Raw genomic sequence first — 13260 nt, forward strand, 5'->3', positions numbered from 1 at the left:
ACAGATGGGGGTGACGATGGATGAAATGATGGAAAGGTTAACACGGATACATGAAGATGAACATAATGAACATGAGAAAGTAAACAACAGTCAAATAATGTCAACAAACGACATACGGGACAATCAGGATAGTCAAATACAAAGCCTGCGGAACGTACGGGAACATGTCAATACGTCCCAATACCATTACGTCCCAGTACCATTACGTCCCAGTACCATTACGTCCCAGTACCATTGCGTCCCAGTACCATTGCGTCCCAATACCATTGGGTCCCAGTACCATTGCGTCCCAGTACCATTACGTCCCAATACAATTACGTGCCATTGCGTCCCCGTACCATTAGGTCCCAATACTAGTGAATTTAATTTTGTTACTGTAGCAGTGTAGCGACACGTTTTGTATAAATAAAAGTGCGTTTTGTGATAAATTTATTACAAATCGTGTTCGGATTACACAATTTTTATTACAAAACGCGTTCAACACGATTTGTAATAAAAATTGTGTCGGTACATAGCAGTATTTCACACATAAAAATAAAATAAAAAGATGTGTACCGATTAGTCGAGATGAGGTGAAGTGGAAAAAAATAAAAATAAATAAATAAATAAATAAATGTTTGTTCATGGGAGGAAAAAAAATCCTTCACGATATAATCAGAAACTGTAAAGGATATTGCATGTCAGTGTGTTTGTTTTGAGGCGCTCCTTGCTTTCCTTACAGGTTTTCTGAGGTAACCATGTTCTTTCTTTTAAAATGAACTGAAGCACGCTAACCTAAACCGAAGTGTAAAATTAATATATGCTTTAGCGGTGCTCGACACAAAGAAAAATACCGAAACAGTACAGTACACCGCTTTGTATTCCACTGTATGTAATCGAGCATGACATGACTGTAGGCTTATTTACTGAGTAGACGATGTTTAAACCCGTTTCTGAGAAAAGCTAGACTGACTGTCCAGTCATCGAACCTTCAGCACATAGACACCGAGACACACAGCCCAGCAAACAATTTTACGTTGTATTCACGTTATATTCACGTTGGGTTACGTTGGGTTTACGTTGCGTTTCAACGTTTTTTTACGTAGATTTGTATGGACGAAATCACGTGGGAATAACGTTGGAAAACAACGTTGCATTTTACGTGACACCAACGTGAATGCAACGTGAATTATTGGTGGAGGTGGATTGTTCGTAAAAACATTACGTGAATTTTACGTCGTCACAACGTGAATTTTTGGTTGTGGTTGTGGTTTGGTTGAAATTGCGTTGCATTTTTACGTAATGTCCACGTGAATGGAACGTAAATTTTAGGTCAAAATTTAGCTCAAAAATTACGTGAATTCTACGTTGACACAACGTAAAAGTTGTGTTTTGGTGCATTTTTCCTGATAAAATTGACGTGAATTACACGTCGACACAACGTGAATTTTTGGTTGTGGTTGTGGTTTGGTTTGATTTCGACGTGAATGCAACGTTGAGAGTGAATGTAGGTTTTGGTAAATGTATCCACGCACACACACCAACTTTCACACTCAGTCACAGATCATAAGGACTATTACATGTAACACCATAAACTCAAGATACGATCAACAATTTTATTTCATAACAAAAACATGCATATTATGTTGCGGAGAAATTAAAAATGCACGCAGCTTAGCAGGGCAACAGCACAGCATATTCAATCGATTTCATTCTTTGTCCTGGTGGTCCTCTTCTCCCAGGCAGTCCTCGATGCGCCTCTTTGATGCTGGTCGCTAAACAAAGCAAAGACAGCACATTGATATTAGTGACACCAGAGCCTCCATATATAATGTCTGAAGTAGAAATACACATCTTTTCAACTTAGGTCACTTTTTAGTAACTTTCCACTGCCTACTATGTCTCTGGCCTACTGCCAACTGAGTGTTGACACTACATGTATTTCTTTTTAATATATGAAATAAAGCATTATGTCCCTTCTTCGAGCCTTGTTGTGTCAGATTTAGGCCGCAAGCCAAGACAACAAAAGACTGTGTGCCAGTGTGTATTCCTTACATAAGAAATGAAGTATTTCAAACGAAAATGTATCGTTTCAGAACAGTTTGAGGGTATTTTATTTGTATTTGCATCATTAAGACATTTGACCTGGAAGTGAAACTGTCTTTAATCTGTGTACAAGAATTAAATGTTTGTAATTGTCCAAACACAAATAACATCCGTTACTGCTATATACTTCTTTCTATCCTCCCTTCCTTCCTTCCTTCCTTCCTTCCTTCCTTCCTTCCTTCCTTCCTTCCTTCCTTCCTTCCTTCCTTCCTTCCTTCCTTCTTTCCTTCCTTCCTTTCTTCTTTCATTCCTTCCTTCCTTCCTTCTTCCCTCCCTTCCTTCCTTCTTTCCTTCCTTCTTTCCTTCCTTCCTTCCTTCCTTCCTCCCTCCCTTCCTTCCTTCCTTCTTTCTTTCCTTCTTTCTTTCATCCCTTCCTTCCTTCACACATCACACGAATCACACACACACACACACACACACTCACACACAAACTCACACTAGCGCGTCACCTTATTCCCACTACTATGAGTTATACACAACTACAATAAGCGATAAACGTTTCATATGCTGATCAGGATGCAATGAACTTTGACACGCTCCAATTAAAGCCCATTATAGGGGCCGGTGTCCGTCTCTCTCCTTGAGGATAAAAGGGCTCACAGCCTTTTCAACATTGTTATCAAAATCAAAGTCTTTCGGTAACCTGGAAAGCTCCTCGGAGCTAGTACTGTCTCAATTATCCACCGATCGCCGTTGGTCGAAGTTGAAGACTATCAAGTGTATGCATGTTGTAGAGGTGGGAGGTGCACAGAAAATGGAAGCAATCATTACAATCAAACTTTGTTTGTTAAATACACTACACCTTGTCATCGGAAACTAAAAGTTATTTGGTTTTGGCCTTTTTTTTCACAGATTATACATTGTAAATGAAAAAAAGCAAAATGAAGCAATACCAAATAAAAACAAAATGTTCAGAAACATACATGATACATGGGTAGTATCAAAACGGTTTTGTTGGTTGGTTAACCTAAGCTTAACGTCCTCACAGAAACTAGTGCCAATTAGGGACATGAAGTGGTTATATGCTGGGACAAAACGGTTGGGAAAAAGGAGAACTTTAAAGTTGCCATCAAGCAAGAGAGGGATGGGTGCATGGTTTCAACTTGCAAGGGTAATAAGAAAGCAGTGAGAGAGACAATTAAGGGCGACATGTGCGATCAAGTTGAATTTGAAAGTCCAGCACCTATAATTACAAGTTTTCCACGTTATATTTCCAGTGTTATCCATGCCTAGAAGGTTCCTTTTTTTCCAACCTTCATCTGTCCGACACGTGCGATCTCACTTTTTCAGTGAGTTATTTTTTCCCTTTAACATCTGGTTGCCAGACTTCCGTCAACCTCTTGTCAAATTTCACACTGTGATTCTCACGTATCTGATCGCTTCTTTAAGAGCACTTGACAGTGTCCAGTCAATCACTTCTTTCAGACGGGTCATAAAATTGCAAAGGCTCCTAAATGCCTCGCTCCTGTACAAACTGTGGGGGGAGGATCTATGGGGGGGGGGGGGGGAGGGGGATCTTAGATTGAGAGGAGACGGAATGCATGGAACGGAATTTTTATGAATCGTTTTGTAGTTTTTGTGTCTGGGGCATGTAAACAAAACAAAAATGAGCAAAATTCTGAGAGAAAAACGGGAGCTTTATCAAAGCAAATTTGTTTTACAGTTGTTGTGATTATTTAACGACAACAGGAGACACAATACAATTTGTTATACTTTTGATTTCTAAGAGTTGAAATCAATTACGCAGATATATTATAAGTCTACAAAGCCATGACGGTGCCAAAATAGCATGATAGCATTTTTGAATATTTCACTAATCAGAGCAGCAGAATTCTAACTTCATTAAAAAAATCAATCTAATCAAAGAATTTAGTAAGCACTGAAGGCATCGTAATCATTAAAAAATCTCACAACTTAAGAACATCATACCTCTGCATAAATTACGCTTATGCAGTATGTTTCTTCCGATTAATGCAAACACTTTTTTTTGTCGCAGAGCAGGGACCCGGCATTGATACCGTCACCTGAAAATCAGTGGCTGTGTTGTAAGACCTACATTTTGTAATTGACAATGACTTGAAAAGGCACGTGTCCTAAGCATATCGGAAAGGTAATACATGTACACTCAACGGTGTCTTTTGCACACTGCTATCTGACAAATTATTTAGAGCGGTCATCAGAAGCAGGCGACGATAGTCGAGTGATTTATTACCCACGGGGGGGTTGAGGCTGCAGACAATTAACTGTGAACTGAGAAGGGGTAAGCGGTGGGGGCGGAGGGGGTTAAAAGGGGGAGGGAGTGGGGTGGCAGACATAAAATAATGAAAACTTGTTACGGTCCGACTTTGGGTTTGGTGTGTGTTGGCTACGCTGATGTCTCAAGTAGACTCACGTTCATAAGGGGGTGGGTAAATCAACATGGTCGGCAACTTTATGATCCAGGTCGACAAAAGACAGTCAAGTGTGTAATTAGCCAATCAGTCAGATGACATCAAGGTGTCAAGTTCTGAATTCTTCTCATACCACCGTTCCGACCTCATCTCTCGGACAAAAGTTGGACAAACAAGTTTTGGAAGAAATTTTCAAGGAAGAATGACATCACAGGTTTCTGGAAAGCAAGGATTCGGGGCAAAAGAAAGAATAACTGACACTATAACACACACACACACACACACACACACACACATACACAAACACACACACACAGGCACGAACTCAAACAAACACACTGGCACACCACACACACACTGACACCACACACACACACCGACACCACACACACACACACACTCACACACTCACGCACGAACACACACATACAAACTTGCGCGCGCGCGCACTGATTTCTAAACAACAACAACAACAGTAAGCAGTGAACGATGCATATGCTAATCATGAGGCAAGAAATGAATGTGGCAAGTTTGATTCAACTTTGACCCGCTCTAAATCCCACGTTGTACACAGTCTGTCTCCCTGAGGATAAAAGGGCTCACAGTTTCCAAAACTTGTGATCAAAATCAAAGTCTTTCAGTAACCTGGAAAGCTACTTAGAGTGCTGTCTCAATTATCCCCCTATCGCCGTAGGTCGAAGTTGAGGACTATCAAGTGTATAGGGAGGGGTAGGGGGAGGGTGGAAGGGAATTGTTACGACACGACTTTGTCGTGTAAAAGGAAATGATGGGTGGCACGCGGATATCCGTGGGATGTTCAGACATGGAAATTGCTCAAAATAACGATTATCTAAACTCATAGCTCATGGATTTCCATTAAGTACTTTTACCCCGCGTTGTACTTGAAGTCCGACACCTAGTGTGAAAACGATCGTTCAATAGTCCAATTACATATTTCTGCCCCTTTTCCCGTTTAACCCCCAAATAACAACAACTACAACAAAGACAGCAAGAGCGACGACGACGACAACAAAATGTTGGAACCAAATTGAAATCATTGCAAACAAGACACCAGTAAATGTCGGACACCTACATGGTGGTTTTCAAGTTCCTCATTTTGTTACATGTCCCCATACAACACTTTACCTATTGATTTTGTTATTTGGTTAGTTAATTTGAAATTAATGTTAAAGTTCCTAATTTGTTATCTAAATTTCGCCATAACGCATTTAATTATTAACTCATTCATTTATGAACTTATTTATGTATCATTTCCCTATTCGTCTATTTGTTTATTTTTTTTATTTCAGTTATTTCGGCATGTAGGTATTTCGGTTGTAAGCAATTCAGTTATAATAAAACAAATTCACCCATTATTAGAAAGGAGAAAACAAATTGGAATGTCGGGTGCACATTCCAAGTTGATCCGTTTTTTAACTAAAAATAGCGCGCGTTATTACTAACAATGCTCTTTTTCAAGCTTATAAAATATAAAGCCCACATGTTAAAATACCTTGACAACTACAAAGTGGGAAATTACAACGACGGTCAACAGTCAGAGTTATATATTGCTTGCAAGCCTGTCCGCCCTGTATCCAAGATATCCCCCATGCACTGGCATGGTCCTAAGAGGACACACATATTACTCAACAGTAAATTCCAGTAAGCCTTTAGTCGGACTCTGTCATTTTTATGTTTGTGAATGTCACAGAAAAAACCCACAACTCCCAAGCAACGGAAGCATGATTAACCATTCAGTCAATTCAAGGGAATGCACGCTGAAAACGTCCGCTTTCATTTCACCTAAGAGGGGGAGGAAGGTGTTTTGTTAATTTTCTATTGCTGGTACTCGCACATGTCCAAAGTGTGTGGGAAAAAGATCAAGTCGCGTAAGGCGAAATTACTACATTTAGTCAAGCTGTGGAGCTCACAGAATGAAACTGAACGCACTGCATTTTTTCCCAATGACCGTAGTCCGCCGCTCGTACAAAGGGCGGTGAAATTAACGACCCTGTTTAGCGCGGAAGTGGTTGCGCTCTGTTGCATAGCACGCTTTTCTGTACCTCTCTTCGTTTTAACTTTCTGAGCGTGTTTTTAATCCAAACATATCATATCTACATGTATATGTTTTTGGAATCAGGAATCGACAGGGAATACGATGAAATTGTTTTTAGATCGATTTCGGAAAATTAATTTTAATCATAATTTTTATATTTTTAATGTTTAGAGCTTGTTTGTAATCCAAATATAACATATGTTACATACGTTTTTGGAATCAGAAAATGACGAAAAATAAGATGAAAATGTTTTTGGATCGTTTGATAAAAAAAATAATTTTACTTACAAGTTTCCGATTTTTAATGACCAAAGTCATTAATTAGTTTTTAAGCCATCAAGCTGAAATGCAATACCAAAGTCCGGCCTTCGTCGAAAATTGCTTTGCCAAAATTTCAATCAATTTGATTGAAAAATAGTGGTTTCGCTGTGCTGCATAGCACGCTTTTCTGTACCTCTCTTCGTTTGGTTTAAACTGTTTTATTCAACGTTTGTGCATTATTTACAAATAAAAAACGCATATAGAGTAAACAACACAAGCATAATGCTTATAGTGGTGTTTACAGTTTTCTAGAAAAATACATATAAATGGCGGCTATTGTACAGTTTAAATGAAGAGCAAGCAAACATGAAAAGAAAATTGAATGAAAAATGTACATCAAAACAAAAATCCGTTTAAGAATACATATATATTATATTTTTCGTTTTAACTTTGTGAGCGTGTTTTTAATCCAAACATATCATATCTGTATGTTTTTTTGAATCAGGAACCGACAAGGAATAAGACGAAATTGTTTTTAAATCGATTTCGGAAATTTGATTTTGATAATAATTTTTATATTTTTAATTTTCAGAGCTTGTTTTTAATCCAAATATAACATATTTATATGTTTTTGAATCAGATAATGACGCAGAATAAGATGGAATTGTTTTTGGAACGTTTGATAAAAAAAATTTTTAATTACAAGTTTCCGATTTTTAACGACCAAACTCACTCATTAGTTTTTAAACCACCAAGCTGAAATGCAATACCGAAGTCCGGCCTTTGTCGAAGATTGCGTGGCCAAAATTTCAATCAATTTGATTGAAAATGAGGGTGTGACAGTGCCGCCTCAACTTTTACAAAAAGCCGGATATAACGTCATCAAAGGTATTAATTGAAAAAAGGAAAAAAAAATGTCCGGGGATATCATTCCCAGGAACTCTCATGTAAAATTTCATAAAGATCGGTCCAGCAGTTTAGTCTGAATCGCTCTACACACACACACGCACAGACACACACAGACACACACATCACGACCCTCGTCTCGATTCCCCCTCTATGGACATTCTGTGAGTTCGACAGCTTGACTAAATGTTGTATTTTCGCCTTACGCGACTTGTTTTTTGCTGTATGTTTCTCTCTTTTTCTTTATTTTGTCTTATATGTCTGTAATGAACATTTTAAAATGAAGAGGAAAAACACTACCCACGATCCTCTCAACGAAACAGTACATTAAAAAACCTGCGCACGCGCACACACACACAAACACAACTTTTCGAGAAAACATTGGCTGCATTTTTTTTGTACTGGTGAGCGTACCCTGAGAAGAAATCCAACATGTGTTGTCCATATGATTTGCCCGTTCGGTTTTCTTTTGTTCTAATACGCGAGATGTCTCAAGAGGACCCATTTTGGCAAAGTTTAGAGGAGGGGGGGGGGGGAGGGGGAGCATGTCCGTAATTTTATTATCCAAGTGAACAAACGATCGACAAAAGCCCGACAAAAGACTGCCAAGTGCCGTAAATGAGTCAGGTAAGATCAAGGTGCGATTTTTGACTTGTACTTCATACCAGTTTTCCTCGCCTCTTCTCTCCTTAACAAAGGTCTAGCAACAACGTTTGGGGGGTGTAATCTCATAAGGAGTGACATAATATCACATGCGAATATGAGGGAACGAGACAGAAGAATGAATAAAACAGCCGCTATTACGCTATCTGTGTTGTGGCTGGAAGAAAAAAGAAAAAGAAAGAATACCGTCCAACTAACACGAAGAAGAATGGGAAAAAAATCTTAAATAAAGGGAGAGGTACAAAGGTTGCGATTCATCTCGGCTAGATATTATTCACGATTTTTGTAAACATACATGTAGTAAGCCTATACTCGCATCAGACACATATTTTACATGTATCAGCATCCTACATTTTGTCCGTGTCTGCCTTCTGGCCGGGTTTGCGATTTCTACATATTATATTCATGTGTTCTTCTCTCTGACAGTGCGGGCTCAACTTTTACAAACGGGAAAATATGACATCAAATAACGCTATCAAATATCGGAGAACATGCAGCCACACAAGCGAATGCTCTCAAGAATATGTAAACCAATGTTCATCAAAACCCGTCAGGTAGCACACACACCCATCCACACACACACACCTACACACACACACACACACACAGTCCGAGTGTGTCATTACTTGAATGGGGTGTGCACGTTAAAGATCCCACGATTGACAAAAGGGTCTTTCCTGGCAAAATTGTATTGGCATAGATAAAAATGTCCACCAAAATACCTGTGTGACTTGGAATAATAGGCCGTGAAAAGTAGGATATGCGCCGAAATGGCTGCGATCTGCTGGCCGATGTGAATGCGTGATGTATTTTGTAAAAAAAAAATCCATCTCACACGGCATAGATAAAAATCCCTGCGCCTTGAATATGTGCGCGATATAAATTGCACAAAATAAAAATACAAAAATAAATAAATAAATCCCTGCGCTTAGAACTGTACCCACGAAATACGCGCGATATAAGCCTCATATTGATTGATTGATTGAATCAGTGAATGTGAAAAGACTATGGGTAGTCGTCTAAGACAGGTTAAAATCAGTCTAACGAATGACTACACAAACCTGCATGTGTCAGGTTTTAATTTTTGTTTGTTTGTTCTTTCTTTATTTTGTTTTGTTATTTCGTACGTTCGTTGATAAAATGCCGTCCCAACCTGCCGCCCACACACACACACACACACACACACAACCACACATTATAATCCCCCCTCCCGAATCCCGTCCCCCATTCTCCACCCGATAGCTCCTCTTTGTCTCACTCTCTCCTCCTTACAAATAACAATTTGATACGTTCATCTTTAATCCACCCCCCTCCCCGAATCACCTCCCCATTCTCCACCCGATAGCTCCTCTTTGTCTCGCTCTCTCCCCCGGTGTGACGTTTTCATCTTTCGCCGTGTTGATATTTCGCTTCTCGGCCTCGTTGAACTAGTATAAACTCTACACTGAACAAAAAAACACCCTACGATAGTACTGATGAGCGACCTTGTGTACCTTACATTCATGGGGCCAAATTTGTCCAACCAATTTGTTTTATTTAACTTAGAAATTTGATTCATCCTAAAATGTTTCCTTCTTACTCAAGGGACGTAACCACTCAGTACACGTTTTTGAAGAATTAGATTTTGGGGTTGAAATCTATTAAATTTTACCACCAATTTTCTTCACATGCAAGAAACTGACATGCTTTTCGTCCTTAAATAATTTCATTTCTTAATTTTACCAGGAAACAACATTTCAGTCTTGAGTATATGTCGAGGGGGAAATATGTACACAGGCGAAAGATTGAAATCGTGACACCGGCAGGGTATCTCGGCTGCCTACTTGAGTGAGTAACAGAACAGGTCGACAAAAGACAGTCAAGTATGTAATGAGCCAATGTGTCAAGTTCTGAATTCTCCTCATACCACTGTCCGCTGGGCAGATTCACTTGAACTTGAAGCAGCTTGTCTGGATACATCGTCCTCCCTCAAGATCGTAAAATGCCCAATTAAGTACTTGAGATATCAATGGCCGCCCCCGCTTTCAGTCTCATGCACTGAGCTAGTCTGATTAAACAGCTTTCTAAAGGTTGCGTCCGTCTATGTGAAACGTGTTTTTCCTTTGTGTTCCACTGCTTGTGACCCATTGTTTCGCTATACTGACTCAAAAGTTGAGTCTAAAAGAATGTGTATCCCTTGGACTGAGTTAGGGCTGACATTGTGACTATTGGAAAGACCCGCCATCTTTGGCCGGTCCGTTTCCAATCATGGTCTCGACAATCAAGTAATCTGTGCATGTGTACATGGAGTACAATAAGTGATAACGTCTCATGTGGAACAACTGAAAACAACTTACCTTCGAGTTGATTACGATGAATATTTTAGTCCTGAAAGTGTTCATCAAAGTTGAAAACCAAATTTGGGATACACAAAGTCGACCGTGGCCATCACCGGAGAACACTGTCGGTTAGTAACGCGTCTTTTTTTGGGAGGGAAAGTTTCGCACTCGCAAATCCATTTAACTCAGCAAATTCCTTGAAACAATATGCATTTATGTTATACTCTTTTCGTCTTACACAATTAGTGAACCTCTATGTTTGACCGAACATTAATTGAATAGAATATTACGAAACTAAAAATGCAGGTGAAAAAACCGAAATGATTGACAAAGTTTCGACGTTGTCTCTCTCTGTCTCTCTCTGACTCTCTCTGTCTCCCTCTCTCCCCTCTGTCTCCCTCTCTGTCTCTCTCTCTCCCTCTCTGTCTCTGTCTGTCTGTCTGTCTCTCTGTCTGTCTGTCTCTCTGTCTGTCTGTCTGTCTGTCTCTCTCTTTCTCTCTCTCTCTCTCTCTCTCTCTCTCTCTCTCTCTCTCTCTCTCTCTCTCTCCCGACCCCCAGCCCCAATTTTTGGAAGGTTAGAAACTAGAGGACGTACATTTCTGTACAGTCACCATAAAATCTTCATTATGAATGCAAAAATGTTAACAAAATCGGCAAACCATAAAAGAACATGAAAAAAGGAAAGAGGTGCATTTAAAGGCTGTTGGGTACTGGCTCTCAAAATCAGTTCAGCAGAATGAGTTCGCATGTAACTGAAACTATTCTTAAAAGTTACTTGGTGATTTTAAAAGCTTGATAAGGCCAAAAAAAATAGGTCTGTTTACGGTAACCCGACCGACCCTATTTTTTTCGCGCGACCCTAGACTTTTTTTGGCATTGGGGGAAAAAAAAAAATCTTGTTTTTTTTTGCAAAATAACGTAAAAATATGGTTTTTTGGAGAAAAAAAACACCCGACCTACCGACCCTATTTTTTTGGCCTATGTTACCGTAAACAGACCTTTATTTGTTGGCCTAACACAAGTCCCATGATTTTAGACATGCTACAATGCCTTTAATCGAAGAAAGTTTGCGTTCTTGGCCGAGTCAATGCAGCTGGCTCGAAAATCACCTCCCTTGGACGCGTGACGTCTATAGCGGAATCGGCCGGGTGGAACGGCGCTCTCTTATGCCGTACAATGGGCGCAATCGGGTAGTCTAGTCATGTCCTCAAGAATACTTCAAAGGTAGGTCAAGAGAAACTAAGGACGGGGTGCGAGGGTGACTTCTCCCAGGTTATAACATTTCAAACAATAAATAACGGAGTTCATAACATGTATTCTGCTCCCTTCCTGCTTTTTCAGGTGTAATTCCCACTTGAACCCTGTTTTAGTTCAACTTATTGGCAGATTATATTGTCACGCGCCGAGGGACACAAACACACACACACATACACACACAGCCACCCACAAACACACATACACAAACTGATGTGACACACACACACATACACAAACTGATGTCACACACACACACACACACTAACACGTGTACACACACACACACACCCACAAACACACACACACACACACGCACGCACGTATAGACAATCACAGAGATTAGGTTCATGTATTCTGCCCCCCTCTCGCCAATTTACAAAATACAACAAGAGGTTTGATGAGCACAGTAGATCAACTTTAAACGTACACAATTATATTTTTAGCATTACTTTTCAATTCTCGTTGATGCATTAAAGGCAGAGTAAGCCTCCCGTAAACCATCACAGATACGGTCAGGCTTTTACACACAGTACAAACACCATTTCATTTAAACACTCACCAATTGAAAACATCCTAGGTGCCCTCCGTAAAGAGCGAACAATTTTCAAAGAATTTATTTTTGCGTGGTTTATCTTACCCCTGAGCCATCGTGAACCCGTGTGATCCAGTTTTCCCTTTTCACAATGCAGTCGTCATAGTTAGTCATTTGAATGCGACTCGACGTGAGCTTATCTACAATAGCACGTTTTTTTTATGCACGAAACAACGGCTGTGGTTCACAAGAACTCTAGCGATGGCTTTTGACTGTTGAGAGGAACGGCGATTTGCACTGATAAACCGGCCGTCGTCTGCTACGACCCTTGCGTGACCCTGCTTCCGGGCTTTTCTTTTTTTAAACTTTCACAACTTCGAATTGTTCTGATCTTGTCTTGATAAAAAACGAATTCTTTTATGATTAAAGAATGTTTGTGTAACAAGCTGTCAATTTATTATTTAGATTTTAAAAGTTAGGTCTAGCGCAAAAACGAGGCGCCGTTGTTGTTAACGGAACAAGTCTACGAAAATAAATTCTTTGAAAATGTCTCACGCTCGACAGAAAGCAGCCAGGATGTTCCCGTTCGGTGAGCGTTCAAATGGAAGTATGCTTGTCCTGTATTTAGACGCTCGGGGAGCTCTGTGATGGTTTACGGGAGGCTTACTGTGCCTTTAATGATGCCAGAAAATGTAACCGGACGCATTTGGAACGCCAAAGCAATTAAATACATTGCGCGGTACATCGGCGCTTAATTTCATAACGTCTGACTGAGTAATTTGTTATTCGGTG

At 39.9% G+C, this 13260-nt stretch overlaps 1 protein-coding gene and 1 long non-coding RNA gene across 2 annotated transcripts in view; one reads left to right on the plus strand and one right to left on the minus strand.

Annotated features, from left to right (window-relative positions):
- The window catches only part of LOC138950417 (uncharacterized), an 80265-nt gene that overhangs the window by 45689 nt on the left and 21316 nt on the right, over positions 1–13260 (plus strand). The gene's annotated exons all lie outside the window — the stretch shown is intronic.
- On the minus strand, positions 1582–10833 carry LOC138950418 (uncharacterized). Its single transcript, XR_011450651.1, has 2 exons — positions 10698–10833; positions 1582–1754 (listed from the first exon to the last, which is right to left on the minus strand). It is a non-coding gene; the product is annotated as an uncharacterized lncRNA (long non-coding RNA).

The sequence above is a fragment of the Littorina saxatilis genome, linkage group LG16 (genome assembly GCF_037325665.1).
Source record: "Littorina saxatilis isolate snail1 linkage group LG16, US_GU_Lsax_2.0, whole genome shotgun sequence".
NCBI lineage: Eukaryota > Metazoa > Mollusca > Gastropoda > Littorinimorpha > Littorinidae > Littorina > Littorina saxatilis.